This window comes from Anolis sagrei, chromosome 11, assembly GCF_037176765.1.
Source record: "Anolis sagrei isolate rAnoSag1 chromosome 11, rAnoSag1.mat, whole genome shotgun sequence".
NCBI lineage: Eukaryota > Metazoa > Chordata > Lepidosauria > Squamata > Dactyloidae > Anolis > Anolis sagrei.
In genome coordinates, this window is record NC_090031.1 from 26,589,065 (window position 1) to 26,610,989 (window position 21,925).

At 42.8% G+C, this 21,925-nt stretch overlaps 1 long non-coding RNA gene across 1 annotated transcript; it reads left to right on the forward strand.

Moving 5' to 3' along the window:
• The first annotated feature begins 2,552 nt into the window (after positions 1 to 2,552).
• LOC132763904 (uncharacterized) lies at positions 2,553 to 21,349 on the forward strand. The gene is made up of 3 exons (XR_010910360.1): positions 2,553 to 2,829; positions 11,995 to 12,089; positions 21,157 to 21,349. It is a non-coding gene; the product is annotated as an uncharacterized lncRNA (long non-coding RNA).
• The last annotated feature ends 576 nt before the right edge of the window (positions 21,350 to 21,925 follow it).

A 21,925-nucleotide genomic window follows, 5' to 3' on the forward strand; every position in this document is an offset into this window, starting at 1 on the left:
CTATTTCATAACATTTTGCTACTATTATGAATTGTAATGTAGTTTCATTCACTGGACCAAATTTGGCACAAATACCCAACACTCCCAAATTTGAATACTGGTAGGGTTGGGGGGATTGATTTTGTCATTTGGGAGTTGTTGCTGGGATTTATAGTTCACCTGCAATCAAAGAGCATTCTGAAACCCACCAATGATAGAATTGGGCGAAACTTCCCACACAGAATCCCCATGCTTTGAAGGGACTCAGTCATGAATGATGTTTCAATGACTTTAAAGCATAAGTTCTTTTTATTGCAATTTCCAGTGTGACAGGGTATATCAGATTACAGAGAAACATTTAGACATACAGACATACGGATTCTATGCAACTATATTGGATGTACAACAACTTACAGTTACATTGGACTAACAAACATTGCATTTTCACTCAGCATTCACACTACATGTACACGCATTCATCCTCAGGCATTCAAATATTACCATATGATTTTCTCCCTCCTTGGAGAAGCACCTATTAGGCCAGACCTTGCTTCCCTGCAGCCTGCCGACATATAGTTCCAAAACTTCCATAACTTTAAAACACCAAAATACCAAAACTTCTTTCCCTAAGAACAATGCCAAGGACCAGATCTCTCATACAGCAGAACCTGACTCCCTGCACAAAACCTAAAACTCCAAAAATGCACTTCTTCCTCTTTCCTTGAGAAAGAAACCTCAAAGTGACCAGATTGCTCCCTTGCATATCTGCCATTCTCCATAATACACTATCTCTCTCCTTCCCATGGAGCAGAGCATGGCGGGTGAAACAGGCCCTCAGGTCTGCAACACTTTGAGCATTATTAGACTGAGTCTTTTATAGGAATATTCTGCTGATGTAGTCCCAAAGTTGTAAATTAATGATGGACATCTTCCATCCTGGCTCCATCTTGGTTTCCTGGGCAGATGTTGATCTTCTTGATTGGTGTTGATCTTATGTTGACTTCCTTCTTAATATTGTAAACATTTCTGTTATCACTGTCCCAATTCTTATCAGAGTTTACTTTTCAGATCTCATTAGCAACTTTTAATTACAGTCCAGCAAGCAGGTAGTTAGTCGTTGCAGGCCTTAATATTATACTGGTGTCTCCAAAATTATTAGCTCCATCCATACACCTTCCATTCTTCCATTCATCCCCACACATCACATTAAATTCACATTGATCAAATCTGCAATTGTTCTGGTACAGCTGCACCAGGAGCTCCAGCTTATCTTGCTATTTGTTGATTACTGCATGTATTTTAAAGTTCGATGCCTTTGCATTTAGATGGCTTTCCTTGCTTTGCAGTTATTGGGTCAATTGCTTGTCAATTATCATTAGGTTCCCTAGTCCCGCCCCCTTTTTGGGCTTTGGAAGGGAAGTGAGCCATTTTGTTAGTTAGTCTCTGCCAGGTTAGCTTATGTATAGGATGTGAGTAACTTCCCCTGAAGAAAAGCTTCAACCTTTAAGCAATCCAGGGGAGAATAGCTTTAAGAGTCTCCTAAGGAACTCCAGGGAAGCATTCCCTCAGCTTTGGGAATTTCCAGGAAACAGCCCTAAAGACTAAAGAACTCCAGCTGGAGAACATCCACTGTCTTGCTGGTAGGTCCACTCGGTGTCCAAGAAGCAGTTCGGCCCGGTAGCGGAGCCCAGACCAGTGAGGGTTGGATTTCAGTCAGCCTGGGAGAAGTTAAAAAGGGTGTTTTCCTTTAAAGAAGAAGTTAATGAAGATAGTTGCCTGTCCTTCGTGGGCAAGTTTAGGAATTCACCAGTTCCCTAAAAGCTTGGAATTATTTGCTTAACTTTGCTGAAAACAAGAGAAGTTCCTGTTTGATTGTTCATTAATAAAAGACTTTGTTGTGCTTCTCAAGCCATCTGAAAACTCTTTGTAGTGGAAACCTCTGAGAACTTCTCCTTAGGCACCTGGCTTCTCGCTGGGCAAAGGTTACACATCCTGTCTTTAAAGCCAACCAATTACAAGCCCAGCGGCGACAGAACAGCAATGATATGTTCGTGACAACTCACTGGTGGAAGCCTCCCTCCAGCCTTGCACTCTCTCCCTCTCCCATACATGCGCACCACGCTGCCATGCACCAAGCATGCCTACTCTCCCCTCTCAGCTTGGAGTCTCAGAAACATCCCTCCCCTTGGCTGAGAGGATGGCCAATCACAGAGGAGGAGGGCTTTTGGTGGGAGGATTCGCTATCTGTTTCCAAAAAAGGAAGAAAAGGATAGGTGAAGAGATCTTCACCATTCTCTGCCAAAGGGGTTCCTAACACCATTAAAAATATGTGTTTTTTGATGGTCTTTGGCAACCCCTTTGAAACCTCCTCATGCCCCTTATAGGGGTTGAGAAACGCTGCTATAAGGCCTTTAAACTGAGATAAGCAAAGTCGAGTAAAACTCCAAAATAGAGCCCTAATGCATATCTGTGCACTCAAGTATAAGTCCACATCACATGGTGAATGTGACTCCACAGAATGCGAATCCCTGTGCGGACACCCAAAGTACTCCGCTGCTCCGCACATGCTGGTTTCACCCAGGATGAAGTGCTCAGTGTAAACGTGCCCCGGGTCAGAGCACGGTTTTAATACTTTGGGAAACCTCTTCTGTACCTTTAAGACTACCCTCTCTTTTTCCAAGCAAAAGCTCAGCTCCTTCAAGACCATCCAAATCTATTTTTAGCTGTTCCACCGGGGTCTCTTTCCGAATGCCAGCGGCCCTTTCAATTACTACAGCTAGGATCAAGTCCAAAACTCTCTTCAGGTGCCTTCGAATGAACTCAGGCTGCCTTCTTCTTTTTCCTCGGAAGGTAAGATTATTATTTTTTTTGCTTTGCTAGCAGTACTGCAGTATTTTTTGCCACCTTTTGAGTTCTGCCAGCTGCTTTTCCCACGACTGCATTCAGAGAGAGAATTGGACTCCATCCAAGTGATATATATATATATTTGTTTGCTTGCTGGGGATGCTGTTGCTTCTGATGGTTTGTGTTAGTAGCGTCTCGTGTATGCAGATGAATCGGGTCAGCTGACCCGAGCTTTCTTTTTTTCTTTTCTTTAACCCTTTCCAAGATGCTGGAGATTGAGGGATCTTGGTGAACAAAAAAAATATGTTTTATATCAAAAGGATATCGGGACGTTTGCAGGTCTCTCTCTTCCTCTAGGCAGGTTTTACCCTACTAAGGATGTGAAGTTTCATAATTAGGTATGTACTCAATGTTTTGATTCTTTCTGGGATGGATGTGCACCGGAGATTATTTTCGAATCCGAAATCAAAACACAAGTGAAAAGACGGGGAGGGGGACCATACAGCTGTGGAACTGAGGGCATGCCCCGTATCTGTAATCATTTGCAGACAGAGTCTTTTGCTTATTTGCAATTTCTGTCCCAGCTGGCGGGGAGGAGAGTGTTTGACACAGTCGGGTGATTACTTAGAATAGAAGACTACAGCTGCAGTCTTCTCCTGGACTTACCTGGAAATATGTCCCATTGCATTCAGTTGGGCTTACTGTAGCATTCTGTGCATATGTGGGATTGCACTGTGTGTTTTGTATCTCTTCGAATCCCATGCCTCTTGGAGTGGCTTCCCATCACTCTGTGATTTTAGACATCATGGAAAGAGGCACTATCTTCCTCCCTTGGTGTAGCCTCTCCTCCATCTTGTTTGCTTATTTTTGTTGCTTTGCAGCTGCGGAGAGTCAGGAAAGTAAGCAAAAACAGCACCCGTGTAGACATTAATAGGAAATTGTTGAGGCAGATTTGTACTTCAATACTTGAATATCCACTTAATTGCTTGAATACGAAGTATTTTCTCAGTGTCCATTGAACAAATGCGGTTTGGGACCACTTGAACTGTCGCAGCTCATTGCTATGGAGTCATAGTGTCACAAGGTTTTTAGCCTTGTACTCTTTCTCTGGGACCTCACTAAACTACAGATTCCAGGATTCAATATAATTGAGCCATGGCAGTCAAAGTGGTGTCCAACTGTATTCATTCTACAGCTTAGATGAGCTTGAAGAAACTTTCTTGAAATGGAATATCTATGTACTGGATACAGATCTTTGTGTCAATGCCATGTACAAGGATGGGACCTGTTTTGGTTTAGGGCAGTGTTTCTCAATCTAGGGGTCAGGACCCCTGGGGAGGTTACGAGAGGGGTGTCAGAGGAGTTGCCAAAGACCATCAGAAAAAATATCTTTCTGATGGTCTTAGGAATCTATTTGGCAGAGAAGTCTGAAGATTTCTCCACCTGTCCTCCTCTTCCTTTTTGGAAACACACGATAAATCCTCCCACCAATAGCCCTCCTACACTGTGATTGGCCGGCCTCTCAGCTGGCCTCTCAGCCAATGGGAGGGCTATTTGTGAGACTCCAAGCGGGGAGGGGAGAGCAGGCATGTTGGTGCATGGCAGCGTGGTGCGCATATACGGGCAAGGGAGAACATGCAAAGCTGGAGAGAGGTTTGCGCCAGCGAGTCCCTTTAAGACATGGGGGTTCTATGTAGGAAGTTTGGCCCAATTCTATCTTTGGTGGGGTTTAGAATGCTCTTTGATTGAAGGTGAATTACAAATCACAGAAACTACAACTCCCAAATGCCTAGCTCTACTTTCCCCAAACTTCACCAGTGTTCACATTTGGGTATATTGAGTATTTGTGGCAGGTTTGGTCCAGATCCATCATTGTTTGAGTCCACAGTGCTCTCTGGATGTAGGTGAACTACAACTTCCAAACTCAAGGTCAATGCCCACCAAACCCTTCCAGTATTTTCTCTTGGTCATGGGTCGTGGTCCCCAAGAATGAAAATACGGTCCGTGGCCTCACTATTACTATACTGTTGCCTCGAAACCTTGCGGCAACGAGAGCGACTGGTCTCGTGAAACCCTCTTATAGTTCCGAGGCAATGGGGATGTTGGGAGGGGAGAGGTTGACTACTCATGAAAGATACTACCACCACATCAGCTCTAAATACGGTTTTCTGTGGGTGAGCAAATGTTGACTACTGGATGACTTTTGTTCTGTATCAGAAACTAGAGCTGATGTGGTTTATCCAATGCACCCCAGATAGCCAAACCAAATCTAAAGTTGTCCAAAAACTGATTTGTATTCCTTTTGGTACTAATGTTGGAGAGTGGTCCCTGGTCAACATGGTCCCTGGTCAAGTTGTCATTGGACAAGTGGTCCCTGATCAAGTAGTCCCTGGTCAAGTGGTCTCTGGTCAAGTGGTCCCTGATCAAGTGGTCCCTGGTCAAAGTGGGCCCTTGTCAAGTGGTCCCTGGTCAAAATGGTCCCTGGTCAAGTGGTCCCTGGAAAATTGGTCCCTGGTCAATTGATCCCTGGTCAAGTGGTCCCTCGTCAAAAGAAGGTTGGGAACTACTGGTTTAGATGTAAGTTTCCACAGGACTCTAAGTTACATATTCCATATTTTAATGTTAGGCAAGATATTTCTATATATCAAAGAGACCAAGATGGTGGATAGATCTCCAAATTATTACCTTTTTTACTTACAAAGGATAGCCATTAATGTGAGAGAGATAGCAACATTATGTCTAATGTGATACTTTTACATCTCTTTTCTTCACTGTGTCAGCGTTCTCCATCTTTGCAATTCAGCTATGGCGCAATGTCCAGTTTTTAGGGCTTCTTCTTTCTTCTCCATATACAACACTTTTGAGACTCCATTGACTCTGATGGAAAAATCCCAGCGACCTCATGGTCTTCTGTGTCATTTTAGTGGTCCTACTAAGTGCATAAATCTGCTGTTTTCCTTGGTAACCACTCAGTAAGAAGATCTCAGCAGGAGTCCAATGTTCTTTTCAAACTAGACTTCTATTTGAATGCCGCTCCCGGCTCCACCCCTGGCAAAACCCGCAGAGGAATTAACATTATGGCCAGTGGGAAGGTGCCAGATGAGTTTTCCAAAGCTCCCAATTAATCTTTCCTCCGCAGGCTGTGAGTTGAATTGCTGTAATTCCACATATGTTAATGGAAAATACTGCTGGGAGACATTAGTGGCAATTCCCTCGGAATGACGGGATTTGCTCTGATGTAATATCTGATTGAGATTAGAAGAGGGCACTTTTTAAGAAGAGTTTATGTTTTAAGTAGAAACGAGCAAATGCCTTCCTCAAGAAAATCCCGTCAAACACAATTTAAACTCTTAGTATAAAGGACCCCATATTGTGGTTTTCTTCCAAGTGAGAGGAGTGGGTTCAAATACTGATTTCTTTGCATTACAAATACCGATATTCCATCTGTCGCTCAGCCTTGAGCTACGGTCTCTCTTTAGACGTATTCCATATTGTTAAGAGAAATTTGAGTCATTTCCCTGATGAGGACTCAATGATGGTGATGATGATTGAGACAAGGCCTAAACATTGCCAGCATCATTTGCACTAACTGCAAATGGAAATTGAAAATATGATGGCCTAGAATCTAAATTGCTCTGACTATGGTATTAATGCTGTCTTTACACTTGATGATTTTATCCAGTTCCTTTATGGCTGCCTTTCCATGCTCCCATCTGCTGGAGCAGTGGTTGCCAACCTTTTTTTTGACCAGGGACCACGTGACCAGAGACCACTTGGACAGGGACCACATTGGCCCAGGGATCTCTTTGACCAGGCACCACTTTGACCAGTGACCACGTGACCAGAGGCCACTTTGACCAGGAACTACTTTGACCAGGGACCAATTTGACCAGGGACCACTTGACCAGGGACTACTTGACCAGGGACCACTTTGATCAGGGACCACCTGAACAGAGACCAGATGACCAGGGACCATTTGACCAGGGACTACTTTGACCAGAGACCACTTGACAAGGGACCACTTTGACCAAGGACCACTTTGACCAGGGACTTCTTGACCAAGGACCACTTTGACCAGGGACTTCTTGACCACAGACTACTTGCCCAGGGACCACTTTAACCAGGAACCACTTTGATCAGGGACTTCTTGACCAGGGACTACTTGACCAGGGACCACTTTGACCAGGAACCACTTTGACCAGAGACTACTTGACCAGGGACCACTTGACCAAGGACCACTTTGACCAGGGACCAAATACTCCAGAATCTATGCTACACATAGCCTTTATTGAACTTGCTGACTGGGAGGTTGGTGGTTCAAATACATGAGACAAGGTGAACTTCTGCTGGTACCCTCAGCTCTTGCCAACCTAGAAGTTTGAAGGCATGCAAATGTGAGTGAATCAATAGGTATCACATTTGCTGGAAGGTAAACAGTGTTCCATGCAGTCAATGTGGCTTCATGACTTTGGAGATGTCTACGGACAACGCAGGCTCTTTGGCTTAGAAATGGAGATGATCACCACCCCCCAGTGTTGGACTCGACTAGATTTAATGTCAAGAGGAAACCTTTACCTTTTTATAGTTACATGTATTTTTGTGCATGTGCCAATGCTTGGGAAAGTTATTTATTTACACTATTGGCCCATTCATACTACACAGTTATTGTGCTGTGGTTCCACTTCATCTTCCATTACTTCATCTAGTGGAATCGTGTGGTTTACAATTGAGCTGGACCTTTTAAGAGTTCTCAGTGAGCTCTAGTGTTTCACCAGACTGTAAACTCTACTGTTTTATTGGCTGTTGTTATATCAATCAAAGTGGTATATAGTGCTATTGTTATTGTGCAATGTGAAAGACTCTATCACTCTCCAAACCCAACAACTAGTTTGGCCAATGGGAATTATTCTAGCATTTATGGGCTCTGGGTTGGATGGCCTTAGGGACACCATCTGGGATTGCACATGGTGATCCCAAATGGCAGTCTCCACTGCCATAGCACCTACAAAACTTTGGATCACCCTGGAAGATCTGGAACTTTGCCAGAGTATAAGGCTGATCCCAAGTGAAAGCGCATGAATCAGGTGAGTTGTTTGGATGCTCCAGGCATTTACTACACTGTGCTTTGTGGTAGCTTAGATGGCGCTGCAGTTAAACTGCATTATACAAGGGGCATTCATTAGAGATTTTCCCTGACCCACTTCTTCCTGTGGACTGATAGCAATGAAATTTGGCCCGGTTATGAGTCCTTCTCTCCATGGGTGCCACCAAGGGGCACACACTTCTCCCATCTTTTCTACACCTCGCTTGTAGAAGTTGACAGGTTGCTCCAAAAGCCACGTTGTGACTTCGGAAATCAGAGTCTCTGAAAAAGGGTCACACTTCAAAAAGAACTTCCTTGTCGGAAAGAGGTGGAAGTCTGATGGTGCAAAGTGGAGCAAATAAGGAGGATGTGTTCGAATTTTAGAGCTACAGGAGCAGGCTTCCATTTTGGCAATAGGTGAGTTGGAAATGATGGTGCATTGTCTTGCAGAAGGTGGACAGACACCTTTGGTGAGCATGCCACATTGTCTCTTGGTTTTGATGGCCTCCCGCAATTTCCGCAGCAGTGAAGCATCGTATGCCTCAGTGATCCTGGTCCCCTTTATTAGGAAATCCATCCATCCTACTCCGTGCTGGTCCAATAATACTGTGAGCATAACCTTGCCTGCCAAGAATTTGGCATGCTCCTTTTTTGGAGGTGGTGAGTTACAATGTTTCCACTGTATCAACTGGACTTGAGTCTCAGGATCATCGTGATGGATCCAGCTTTTCTCCTATGTGATCAGTCTGTTGACAACGTCCTCCTGGTTTCCATGGCACATCATTGTCAAGATAGCCTGAGAGCATTCAACTAATTCCTGCTTCTGGAAAGGTGTGAGTAGCCAGGGGACCCAGCAAGAGGATACCTTATGCATGAGAAGATGGTCTTGGATGATTTTTTCCACAGACCCCACACTCATCTTGACATTTTGGACTAGGTGATGAAAAATTAAGTGGTGATTTTCCAAAATGGCAACCGCCACTTGCTGGATGGTGTGTTCCTCAATATTAGAGTTGGGTTGCCCTGGAATTGGAGCGGTTTCCACCAAAGTCTGACCACGTTGGAACTGACGATGCTAATTCTTGATGACATCATATGGTGGGAATCATTCCTATCAACCTCTTTCATCTCATCGAACGTCTCTTCTGATGTGTAGCCTTTCAAGGAAAGGAACTGGAGGACTCCTCTGTCTTCCACTGGGTCCATTTTCAAACCTCACACCACTTCAGCACCTGTCACATCAAGACCGTTACCAGTTTTGAGTTGTAAATTGGCAAGTAACCTATAGAGACGTAGATCATTACTCATGTGCAGTTTCAGCATCCTATGATAAATAGAAGTGGGTCAGTGGAAATCTTTAATGAATACCCCTCATACGAGTCTACACTGACCATATAATGCCATTTCAAACAGGAGTAAAGGCTTAGAGTGCATTGGAAATGCATTTTCAGCCAGCGAATGGTCTGCCTATTTATCTCTCTCTGCAGTAGACAAGAGAGAAGAAAAGCCTAATGGAAGAAGCAAGAGCTGGATTGCCAAGAACCTTACCAGTAATACGAAGCCTCTCTCAGTTTTTTTAAAAAATTGTAATGGTCTAATAATAATCCATGCCAAATGCAAAAGGCTAAGACTTTGCAGCTCGATCTTAACTTTGTCAGGCTTTTTAAAAAACATTTTGATAAATTTGCTTCGGAAAGAATATTTTATCCCATTCTACTTTGTTCCAGCGTATTTTGGATCCTATCTTGTACCCTTCCTCGCCTGAAAACCTGCTGACTAACCAATGGCTTGCGCTTGGTTTATGGACCTGATGAAAATGAGATTTTGCTTGGCATCCACACTATAAATTTCTCAGAGCTGAAGACTTGGCAAATTCATTATATTGCAGGCGAAGGCGTGGGATCAAATTTTCTACTCTTTTTTTAGAAATACAGATTGGAGTTTCTGAAAAACAATGAGCCTGCTCAGGGTACAGAAATCCCAGTTCAATTCAGTCTTCCAATTGCACCATTTGGGAGCCATCACACAACTTCCTGTAGAAAGAACTTGCATCAGATTAATTAAAAGTCTCTTTATTGGTGTCAATGCCTCAATGTTATAGGAATGGGGATAGTAGTGGGTGTTCACTGGTTTGCGACTTATGAACCTTGGTGTTTTGTACAGCTATTCCTAGTGCATATACCTGGCATTACCTGGCTGTCATTAGCCACTTACTTTTGCCTTTCTCCAGCTCTGAGAAGGCCTGCCTCAAAATACCTCTACGGCAATGGTGGGCAGGCTCCACTTGTGGTTGTTTCCTTCCTCCATTTCCCTCTGCCACTTTCTCCTTTTCTCTTTCTTTCTTTCTTTCTTTCTTTCTTGCCTCCCTTGCTTTCTCATATGCTCTCCCCCTCTTCTTTCTTTCTTTCTTTCTTTCTTTCTTTCTTTCTTCCCTCCCTTGCTTTCTCATATGCCCTCCCCCTCTTCTTTCTTTTTTCTTTTTTCTTCTTTCTTTCTTTCTTTCTTTCTTTCTTTTTTCTTCCCTCCCTTGCTTTCTTATATGTCCTCCCCCTCTTCTTTCTTCTTTCTTTCTTTCTTTCTTTCTTTTTCTTTCTTTCTTTCTTTTCTCTCCTTTTCCTTGACACTTCTTTCTTTGCTTCCTGTTTTCCTTCCTTCTCTCCTTTTTCTTTCTCCCTCCTCCCTCCCGTCCTTCTTCCCCCTCCATTTCTTTCCCTTCTTTTTCTCTTTCTGTCCTTCCCTTATACCTTTTCCACTTTCCTATCTCTTCTTTCCTTCCTTCTCTCCTTTTTCTTTCTCTCTTTCACTTCCTTCTTCCTTCCCCCATGTGTGCCACGTCTGGTCCATCCATAATAATAATAACAACAACAATAACAACAACAACAAAGACCACCACTTTATTTGTATTCCACCCTATCTCCCCGAGGTGTTTCAGGGCAGATTCCAGCATATACACAAAGAACAGAGGCAAACATTCAATGCCTTGAAACAATGAAACACAAATACTCAAAGGCAAAGGCTTCCCCTTTCATCTCCGGCTCTTGGGGTGCTGCTCATCTCAATTTCTAAGACATTATATTATACTAGCCATCCCTTGCCACGCGTTGCTGTGGCCCAGTCTGTGTATATGTACTTTGTGTGTGTATATATGTGTATATGTGTGTGTATATATTTGTGTATATGTGTATATGTGTGTGTTTGTGTATATATGTGGTTTTGAGCATGTGTTGTAATGTATTTTTTTGTTTTGGGGTTTTTAAGTCCCTTCTGCTGTGTTTTTCAGTGTTTTTATGAGTGACAGTCAGTCGTTGGCCTGCTAGGTGTCTTCTGTCCAAATTTGGTGTCAATTCGTCCAGTGGTTTTTGAGTTATGTTAATCTCACAAACTAACATTACATTTTTATTTATATAGATTTATATTATATTATATTATATTATATTATATTATATTATTAGCATATCACAGGAGACAAGATGGAACTGTCTTCCACACAGCCCTAAATCCCAGGCAGTAAATCCCACAATAACTGCTTTGAATTGGGTTATCTGCATCCACACTCAGATAATGTGGGATTTTCTGCCTTGATATTCTGGGATATAGGGCTGTATGGAAAGGCCCCTTATTTTTGGGAAGGAGAGGTACCCGCTTTACTAGTATCCTTCTCATAGTTGCAGCTCTGAAGTAAATCATTTTACTCATCATACATGGCTGACTTGTTCTAAATTAGGGCATACATCTTCTGGTTAATGACCTGCCTTGGTATCTCCACTTGAGAAATGCGGCATCTTCTTTGCTCGCCAGCCTCTTCTTCCCTTGATATCCATGCTTTACACTTTCTCCATAGTATTGATTTACTTGCTACTGCTGAGTAACTACTCTAATTGCTTTACTACTCAGTTACTGGTTGACTGTCAGTTTCGAAGGCTTGATGGACTGAAGTGAGCGCCGATGCATCTGGAGGGAGACCTTATCGGAAAATGGGATTTGACTCCTTTAAATCAGTTACTTTTGAAAAGGGAATGGAGAGCGAGGCAGAGAATGAATCTCCAGACTCTTTTAATTAAGCTTCGACTGTCTTCTGTCTTTGCCAGGCACTGCACTGATCCTGGCTGCTCCGGGACTGTTTAACCAACTACAGCAACATCCACCATGGACGGGAAAGAGGTTTATCTCATCGCCACATCAGGTAAGGGCTTTGGGTCTGCGCTATTTTTTTATTTGTTTGCCTGTTTTGAAACTGGAAACTCAATGTTTGTAGTAGAAACCTATGTATGGAAGGGGAGGGTTGAAGATTTTTCAGCTGCTATATATATATATATTTTTTGGTGTGTGTTTATGGGGGGATCTTTACGCCCAATGTAGGAAATGTGATTTTGATAGTCTCATTGATTCCCCATTAACCTGGCTCTTGAACATTACAGTTTTATGCTGGGAGGATGAACCTTTCACTTTATGATAGTGTTTCTCCACCTGGGGGTTGGGACCCCTGGGGGGATCACAAGGGGGTGTCAGAGGGGTCACCAAAGACCATTGGAAAACACATTTTCTATTGGTCATGGGGGTTCTGTGTGGGACGTTTGACTCAATTCTATCATTGGTGGGATTCAAAATGCTCTTTGATTGTAGATGAACTATAAATCCCAGTAACTACAAATCCCAAATGTCAAGGTCTATTTTCACCAGACTCCACCAGCGTTCACATTTGTGCATATTGGGTATTTGTGCCAAGTTTGATCCAGATCCACCATTGTTTGAGTCCACAGTGTTCTCTGGATGTACTACAACTCCAAAATGCAAGATCAGTACTCACCAAACCCTTCCAGTGTTTTCTCTTTGTCATGGGAGTTCTGTGTGCCAAGTTTTGTTCAATTCCATCATTGGTGGAATTCAAAATACTCTTTGATTGCAGGTGAACTATAAATCCCGGCAACTACAACTCCCAAATGTCAATATCTATTTTCCCCAAACTCCACCAATGTTCACATTTGGGCATATTGAGTATTAGTGCCTCGTTTGGTCCAGATCCATCATTGTTTGAGTCCGCAGTGCTCTCTGGATGTAGGTGAACTACAACTCCAAAATGCAAGGTCAATGCCCACCAAACCCTTCCAGTATTTTCTGTTGGTTATGGGAGAACTGTGTGCCAAGTTGGTGGAATTCAAATGCTCTTTGACTGTAGATGAACTATAAATCCCAGCAACTACAACTCTCAAATGACAAAATCAACCCCTCCCCAACACCACGAGTATTCAGATTTGGGCATATCGGGTATTTGTGCCAAATGTGCACCAGGGAGTGAAAATACATCCTGCATCTCAGATATTTAGATTACGAATCATAACAGTAGCAACATTACAGTTACGAAAGTAATGTTATGGTTGGGGGTCACCACAACTTAAGGAACTGTATTAAGGGTTTGCGGCATTGGGAAGGTGGAGAAACACTGCTTTATGACTATGCTGAGGTTTCCATGTTGTGTTCCATCTGAGACCTATCACTCAGGGTGAGAGGGAAACCATTGTGATAATTTATTGAATATTTTTGGTGAACCTTACTTGATGAGAACAAATGGAAACGAATTCCCAAAACAACAGCAAACCATCAAGAGGACAGCCATTTCTTCCTTATCACCTTGATTTACCAACTGAACAGACTATGAAAGATCCTCTTCATGTTTTGAAAACGTCATCGCTCATACCTGTTCCCTAATTCTTTTAAAAGCACATCTTTAATCAACGAATGCCAAGATATTAATTGCTTTGACACAACTGGAGCGTGTTAGGAGATGATCACACAACGTCCAAATCCTGCACCATCTTGCAGAGGAGATCTTTTCTCCAATAGCCAGGCAAAACTCTATTCCAGTGTTTCTCAATCTGGGGGTCCGGATTCCTGGGGAGGGGGGTCACGAGTGGGTTTCAGAGGGGCCACCAAAGACCATCAGAAAACACACATTTCTAATGGTCTTAGGAATCCCTTTGGCAGAGAAGGCTGAAGATCTCTCCGGCTGTCCTTCTCTTCCTTTTTGGAAACAGACAGCAAATCCTCCCACCAAAAGCCCTCCTCTGCTGTGATCTGCGCGTGGCAGATTTGTGCATATGGGCAAGGAAGAGTGTGTGAAGCCGGAGAGAGGTTCACACCAATGAGTCCCTTCAAGGCATGGGGGTTCTGTGTGGGAAGTTTGTCCCAAATCTATCGTTGGTGGGGTTCAGAATACTCTTTGATTGAAGGTGAACTATAAATCCTAGCAACTACAACTTCCAAATATCAAGGTCTATTTCCCCCAAACTCCACCAGTGTTCACATTTGGGCATATTGAGTATTTGTGCCAAGTTTGGTCCAGATCCATCATTGTTTGAGTCCACAGTGCTCTCTGGATGTAAGTGAACTACAACTGCCAAACTCAAGGTCAACACCACCAAATACTTCCAGTATTTTCTATTTGTCATAGGAGTTCTGTGTGCCGAGTTTGATTCAATTCCATCAATGGTGAAGTTTAGAATGCTCTCTGATTGTAGGTGAACTATAAATCCCAGCAATTACAACTCCCAAATGACAAAATTAACCCCCCACCCTCTCCTCACCAATTTTCAGATTTGGGCGTATCGGGAATTTGTGCAAAATTTGGTCCAGTGAATGAGAATACATCCTGTATATCGGATATTTATGTTACAATTCATCACAATAGCAAAATGACAGTTATGAAGTAGCAACGAAAATAATGTTATGGTTGGGAGTCACCACAACATGAGGAACTTATTAAGTAGTCGCAGAATTAGGAAGGTTGAGAAATACTGTTCTTTAGAGACCCCAGCAGTAGGTTAAACCGCTAAGCTGCTGAATTTGCTGACCAAAAATTCGCCAATTCGAATCCGGGTAGCAGTGTGAGCTCATGCTGTTAGATCTAGCTTCTGCCAACCTAGCAGTTTGAAAACATGCAAATGTGAGTAGATCAATACTCGGCGGGAAGGTAACGGCGCTCCATACAGTCATGCTGGCCACATGACCTTGGAGGTGTCTACTAGGCTCGTGCGTTTGATATGGAAATACCCGTGATTCAGATCTAGTTCAGATATTTAGCACTTTTGTAGCAAGTTACAACACGACTGCTTGCTGGCCCCCTAATATTAGGAATTTAAGTCAAAAGGAGCCTGTGATTCTTAAGATTTGGATATGTTTGGATGTAGCTGTGACAGAGCTAAAATTCTCAGGGCAACCAAGCCCTGCTGAGAGGCGAAGCCAAACATGTTGACATGCCTCTCCAGCCATCAGGGATGACAAAGGAGGGAGGAGGCGGCAGAGGTGGAGATTGCTTAAAATTGTTGTTTCTTAAAGATTTGAAAATTTGCCAAAAATTCATGGATAAGTCAAACATCCTGAAATTTAGTGAGCTAACAGTGGTAAATGTGTTCTACCACTGTAGCAAGTTTCATCAGGATAGCTCAAAAAATGAGGGCGAGAGAAGCTCCTCAATTTTCTCCACTGACAGTAATGTTTTCCTTAATGCACATGTGCAACTGCCATTACCAAAGAACTCTTACCCCAAAATTCGGAAAGGACTTTAGAAACAAAGTGGCAATTCCCCCTACTTTTGAACATAGACCCATTTTTTTAATCGCATATGCCTAGTGTCTATGGACAACGCCGGCTCTTCAGCGCTGAGCTGCTGAACTTGCTGACTGAAAGATCTCCAGTTTGAATCTAGGGAGTGGTGTGAGCTCCTGCTGTTAGCTCCAGCTTCTGCCAACCTAGCAGTCTAAAAGTAGATCAATAGGTAACACTCTGGCAGGAAGGTAATGGTGCTCCATGCAATCATGCTGGCCAAATGACCTTGGACGTGTCTATGGACAACGCCGGCTCTTCAGCGCTGAGCTGCTGAACTTGCTGACTGAAAGATCTCCAGTTTGAATCTAGGGAGTGGTGTGAGCTCCTGCTGTTAGCTCCAGCTTCTGCCAACCTAGCAGTCTAAAAGTAGATCAATAGGTAACACTCTGGCAGGAAGGTAATGGTGCTCCATGCAATCATGCTGGCCAAATGACCTTGGACGTGTCTATGGACAACGCCGGCTCTTCAGCGCTGAGCTGCTGAACTTGCTGACTGAAAGATCTCCAGTTTGAATCTAGGGAGTGGTGTGAGCTCCTGCTGTTAGCTCCAGCTTCTGCCAACCTAGCAGTCTAAAAGTAGATCAATAGGTAACACTCTGGCAGGAAGGTAATGGTGCTCCATGCAATCATGCTGGCCAAATGACCTTGGACGTGTCTATGGACAACGCCGGCTCCTCAGCTTAGAAATGGAAATGAGCACCAACCCCCAGAGTTGGATCCGACTGGACTCAATGTCAGGGGAAAACCTTTACCTTTACCTTTATAGAGATTTTTGTAAATCTGATAGTGGAATCATCAATAGTTGGTCAACAGTAGGATTGAATTTTCTCGTAGCCTGTCTGCAAAATCAGTGGCCAATGATATATAATCGTAACGGGTTTAATTGGCTCCTATAAATATTGGTTAAAGGGAACACAATGCACAGGCCAGTTTCTTTTTGAGTTGAAAGATGTCTTAATTCATTTTTCCCCACCTCTGAACTGTTTAAATTATGCATCCGTTTTATATTCCCACACTTTCATTTCAGAGCTGGGTCATGTGTCATTAAGACGCTTGAACTGTAATGAATGACTCTTATTATTTTTGCACGGGGTGAGCGTTAGATCTACAAAAAGCGATCCCAGATATAAAACAGCCAGGAAAGAAAACATTCACAGTTGTTCTTCTCTGACTTGAATCAGCTTGGTGATTTAATGGAGGAGTGGTAAATCCAATATTCTCTCTCACACATACGCTCGCATCGACTTTCAATTTACTGGGAAGGGTATGACCATTAACAAGATGTTACATAATGATCATATCTTGGGATCAGTGCAACCTTTTCTAAAGAAAAATTCAGGTGTTCGAATCTGACAGCATATGGCATCGCCGGTGGCAATTTACTCATCAGGCAATGTTCCTGTATCCAACTAGCTTACCGGTTTTTAAAAAAAGCACAAATGGAACACATCTTCTTGTTTACTTATTTATTCATTTACAATAGAGTCCCGCTTATCCGACATAAATGGGCCGGCAGAACGTCGGATAAACGAAAATGTCGGATATTGAAGAGTCTCGATGTGGCGCTAGACACCTAGAATACTAACAACAAGGACTCAAAAGGTTAAGGCAAGGCAACGCCTCAGGGCTAGAGTGGCCCAGCAAGAAGTGCCCAGATGCGGAAGAGGAGCGTGGAGATCACAGAGCAAAGGAGGGAGGATGCTTCCGCTTCCGGTCCTGCCTAGTATATTCTCTAGTATATTCAGTCGCTGATCAATTCCTCTATTTGCTGCGTGGTATAGAAAAGAATGGGAAAGGGATAAGGGAGAGGCAGTGGGCATGGTCATGCAAATTCCACACCAGTGGAGAGAGTAAGAAACACTGGGATGTCTGTGGTGGAGGAGACACATAAAATCTAAGATGAAAGTTTCCCCATATGAAAGCCTTCACTTGGGGGTGTTGGTGGAGGAAATCGGCAGGGCTCTTGTACATGTTCATGGCACTTGCTATAACCTGCAATGTCATTGGAGAGAGGGCCATTGGTGTCTCATGAGGAGTGAGAGCTAGAGCTGTTTGTGGAGGCAGGAGCTTGTTTGTTCAAGTGGACACCCAGCCACACACACACATCCAATTTTTCACTTTTAATTATGTGTATAGATAAATGGGGCTTCATGGTACATATCATGTGTGTGCTGTCACACTCTGGGCCTGTGAAACAGTCTGTAGACAGGACGTGTTTTTTGAATGCCCAACGGGACGCCGGGGGTGCCTCGGCTGAGAAGCCTTTCGGATTTCCCCAAACAAAGTTCTTTTAAAGACTTAGAAAATTCAACAAAGTTTTTGTTGCTTAAATCTTCATTAAATCAAACAAATACTTCAAGGGTTGTTGTAGGTTTTTCCAGGCTATATGGCCATGTTCTGGAGGCAATTTTTCTCCTGACGTTTCGCCTGCATCTATGGCAAGCATCCTCAGAGGTAGTGAGGTCTGTTGGAAGTAGGAAAAATGGGTTTATATATCTGTGGAATGACCAGGGTGAGACAAAGGACTTTTGTTTGCTGGGGCTAGCTGTGAATGTTTCAGCTGATCACCTTGATTAGCATTCAATGGCTTGGAAGTGCCTGGGGGGAATCTTTTGTTGAGAGTGATTTTATGTGCCTATTTGTTTCCCCTCTGTTGTTTTGCTGTTGTAATTTTTGAGTTTTTTAATACTGGTAGCCAGATTTTGTTCATTAAAAAACTTATTGCAAAATGCATGGAACTTTGGAATACATGCAAACACTCAATAAAAAGGAAAAGAAGTTGGAGCTCCTGGTACAACCGTCCCAGCACAATGTGCACAGAATAAACAACATGATAGTTCTGGTTCAGTTTCTTCCAGTAGGTCATGCAAGTTTATCTAGGCCTAGCACGTTAGCAAGACTTTTCTTCAGCTACTCAAAACAGCAGAACACTCTAATGAAGAGCTGTTGAAAGACTCCAATGCCAAGGAAATGCTGAATGCTGAGTCTTTGCCTAGTTTTTCTCAGTCACCAGTCCAGTTTCTGGATTCACGTGGTCCTTAAACAAGGAGAGCATTGTCCATGCTCTGCCACAAAAACGTCAGGAGACAATTGAGTTCTCAAAACTGTCGTCCTCTGAGCTGACCATACCATGCTCTGGCTTCTGAGGATACCTTCTATGAATAGTATTGGAAACAAAGACTAATGTTTTTGTGGAGGTGACTAATGTGAGAGAAGAGAAACCTAACGTCTTAGTCCTCTCTTCGTGATAACTGGATTTGAAAGGTACTATGTGTCCATATAATAGAACCTTCTATTTCTAATATGTGTAAGTTTCTTTTGCATAGTTCTGTAATTTTATTAAATGCTGGTGGAGTGTATTCCCGATAATATAATATCATAACAAATGTGGGTTACTATAAAAAAGCATCAAACTGTTTTTATTCTACAGTGCGGATGCATTTTGGGCAGTGTTTATCACTCTTCCTAATGCCGCAACCCCTTAATACAGTTCCTCTTGTTGTGGTGACCTCAACATTATTATTTTAACATCATCATCATCATCATCATCATCATCATTTTCACATTATTATTATAATGTGAAATATTATTATTATTAGTAATATTATTGTTATTATTATTTTCACATTATTATTATTATATCATTACTACTACTACTACTACTACTACTATTACATTATTAGTAGTATTATTATTAAACATTGTTGTTGTTGTTGTTATTATTATTATTATTATTATTATTACATTATTTTCGTTGCTACTTCATAACTGTAATTATCATAATGTAAATATTTGATATGCAGGATGTATTTTCATTCACAGGACCAAATTGGGCACAAATATCCAATACATCCAAATTTGAACACTGGTGGAGTTGGGGTGTGTGTGATTTTGTCACTCGGGAGTTGTAATTGCTGGGATTTATAGTTCACCTACAATCAAAGAGCATTCTGAACTACACCAATGATGGAATTGAACCAAACTTGACACACAAAACTCCCACAATGAACAGAACATACTGGAAGGGTTTGGTGGGCATTGGCCTTAAGTTTTGGAGTTGTAGTTTACCTACATTCAGAGAGCACTGTGGGCTCAAACGATGATGGATCTGGACCAAACTTGGCATGGATATTCAATATGCCCAAATGTGAACACTGGTGTAGTTTGGTGGAAATAGAGCTTGAAATTTGGGAGTTGTAGTTGCTGGGATTTATAGTTCACCTACAATCAAAAAGCATTCTGAACCCCACCAACGATGGAATTGAACCAAAATTGACACTCAGAACTCCAATGACTAACAGAAAATCCTGGAGGGATTTGGGAGGAATTGACGGTGATTTAGGGGAGATGTAGTTCACCTAATTCTGGAGAGCACTGTATTCCTAAGACCATCAAAAATACATTTTTTTCTTATGGTCCTCTGACACATCCCCCCCCCCCCCCTTTGCAATCCTCAGGTTGAGAAACGGTGTCTTAGACATTATGACAATATATTCCTGTCTCGGATTGGTTGTATATACACATGGATAAGTTATGACTAAAAGAAAATATTGGAAGGGTTTGGTGGGCATTGACCTTGCATTTTGGAGTTGTAGTTCACCTACATCCAGAGAGCACTGTGGACTCAAACTAGGATATTTGGCACAAATACTTAATATGCCCAAAATGTGAACATTTGAGAGTTGTTGTTACTGGGATTTAGAGTTTACCTACAATCAAAGAGCATTCTGAACCCCACCAATGATAGAATTGGGCCAAACTTCCCACACAGAACCCCCATGTCTTCAAGGGACTCATTGGTGCAAGTCTTACCCAGCCTCGCATGCTCTTCCTCACCTGCACATGTGCACCATGTTGCTATGAGCTGAGCATGCCTGCTCTCCCCTCCCCACTTGGAGTCTCAAAAGAGTCCTCCCCTTGGCTGTAAGGCCAGCCAATCACAGCAGAGGAGGGCTATTGGTGGGAGGATTTGTTATCTGGTTCCATGGAGGAAGAGAAGGACAGGTGGAGAGATCTTCAGCCTTCTCTGTCAAAGGTTTTCTGATGGTCTTTGGTGACCCCTCTGAAACCCCCTCATGACCCCCAAGTTGAGAAACGTCTATGTCGTTTGATGGGCTTCATGTTGCTTCATCTAGGAACTGTTTTGGAAGTGTTTAGAAATGGGGGATTGGATGTGTTTTCTGATGGTCTTTGGTGACCCCTCTGAAACCCCTCATGACCCCCAGGTTGAGAAACATCTACGTCGTTTGATGGGCTTCATGTTGCTTCATCTAGGAACTGTTTTGGAAGTGTTTAGAAATGGGGGATTGGATGTGATGAGGTCCTGAAGGAGGCAACCTGTGTGGCCTCTTACAAACCTTTCAAACACCATCCAAATGTTAAGTAATTATTATGATATGCAAATCGTTGGGGCTAGCTCTGTAATCGCAAGCCATTTATCTAATGATTAATATTCTCCAAGAGCATCAAGTTTGTATTAATCTCCAAACATCTGCCGCGCTGTTGCAATGCTTCACTGTTGCACTTACATAAGAGTTTTTTTTCCAGGAGGGGGCTTAGAAGAAGGACAGCATGAATAATAGAGAACAGGCTACTATATTAAATAAATTATATACCAGTGCTGTGAATGTGCTGTCAAACTCTTTTCAGAGCCTTTGACGTCCCCGTGAAAGACCTGCACTTCTCCCAGGATCAGCCATCACTTTGCTGCCCAATGGGGCTGACGGCACAACATGGAGAAGGTCAGCCCAAAGCAGAGGATGACGAAAGGGCCGAGTCTCCCACGGTCAAGGAGAAGATCTTGGAAGAAACTTTGCCGCAAAATGGGCCACTGGAGTACTCTAGCTGGCAAGTATTGTTGTTGTCACCCCCTCGCCACCGGTCTTATAATCTATATATGTAAAAATGTTCTGTTCGCTTTGAGTGACATCTTAACTCAAAATCCGCTAGACAAATTGCCACCAAATTTGGCCACAAGACACCTACTTAAACAATGAGTGAGCCTCACTGAAAATAATTTGATTTTGTCATTTGGGAGTTGGAGTTGTTGTGATTTATAGTTCACTTACAATCAAAGAACAATCTGAACTCCACCAATGATGGAATTGAATGACACTTGCCACACAGGACTCCCATGACCAACAGAAAACACTAGAAGGGTTTGGTGGGCATTGACCTTGCATTTTGGAGTTGTGGTTCCCCTACATCCAGAGAGCACTGTGGGCTCAAACAATGATGGTTCTGGACCAAACTTGTCACGAATACTCGATGCACCTAAATATGAACACAGGTGGAGTTTGGGGGAAATAAACCTTCACATTTGGGAGTTGTAGTTTCAGGGATTTATAGTTCACCTACAATCAAAGAGCATTCTCAACCCCTCCAATGATAGAATTGGGTCAAACTTCCCACACAGAAC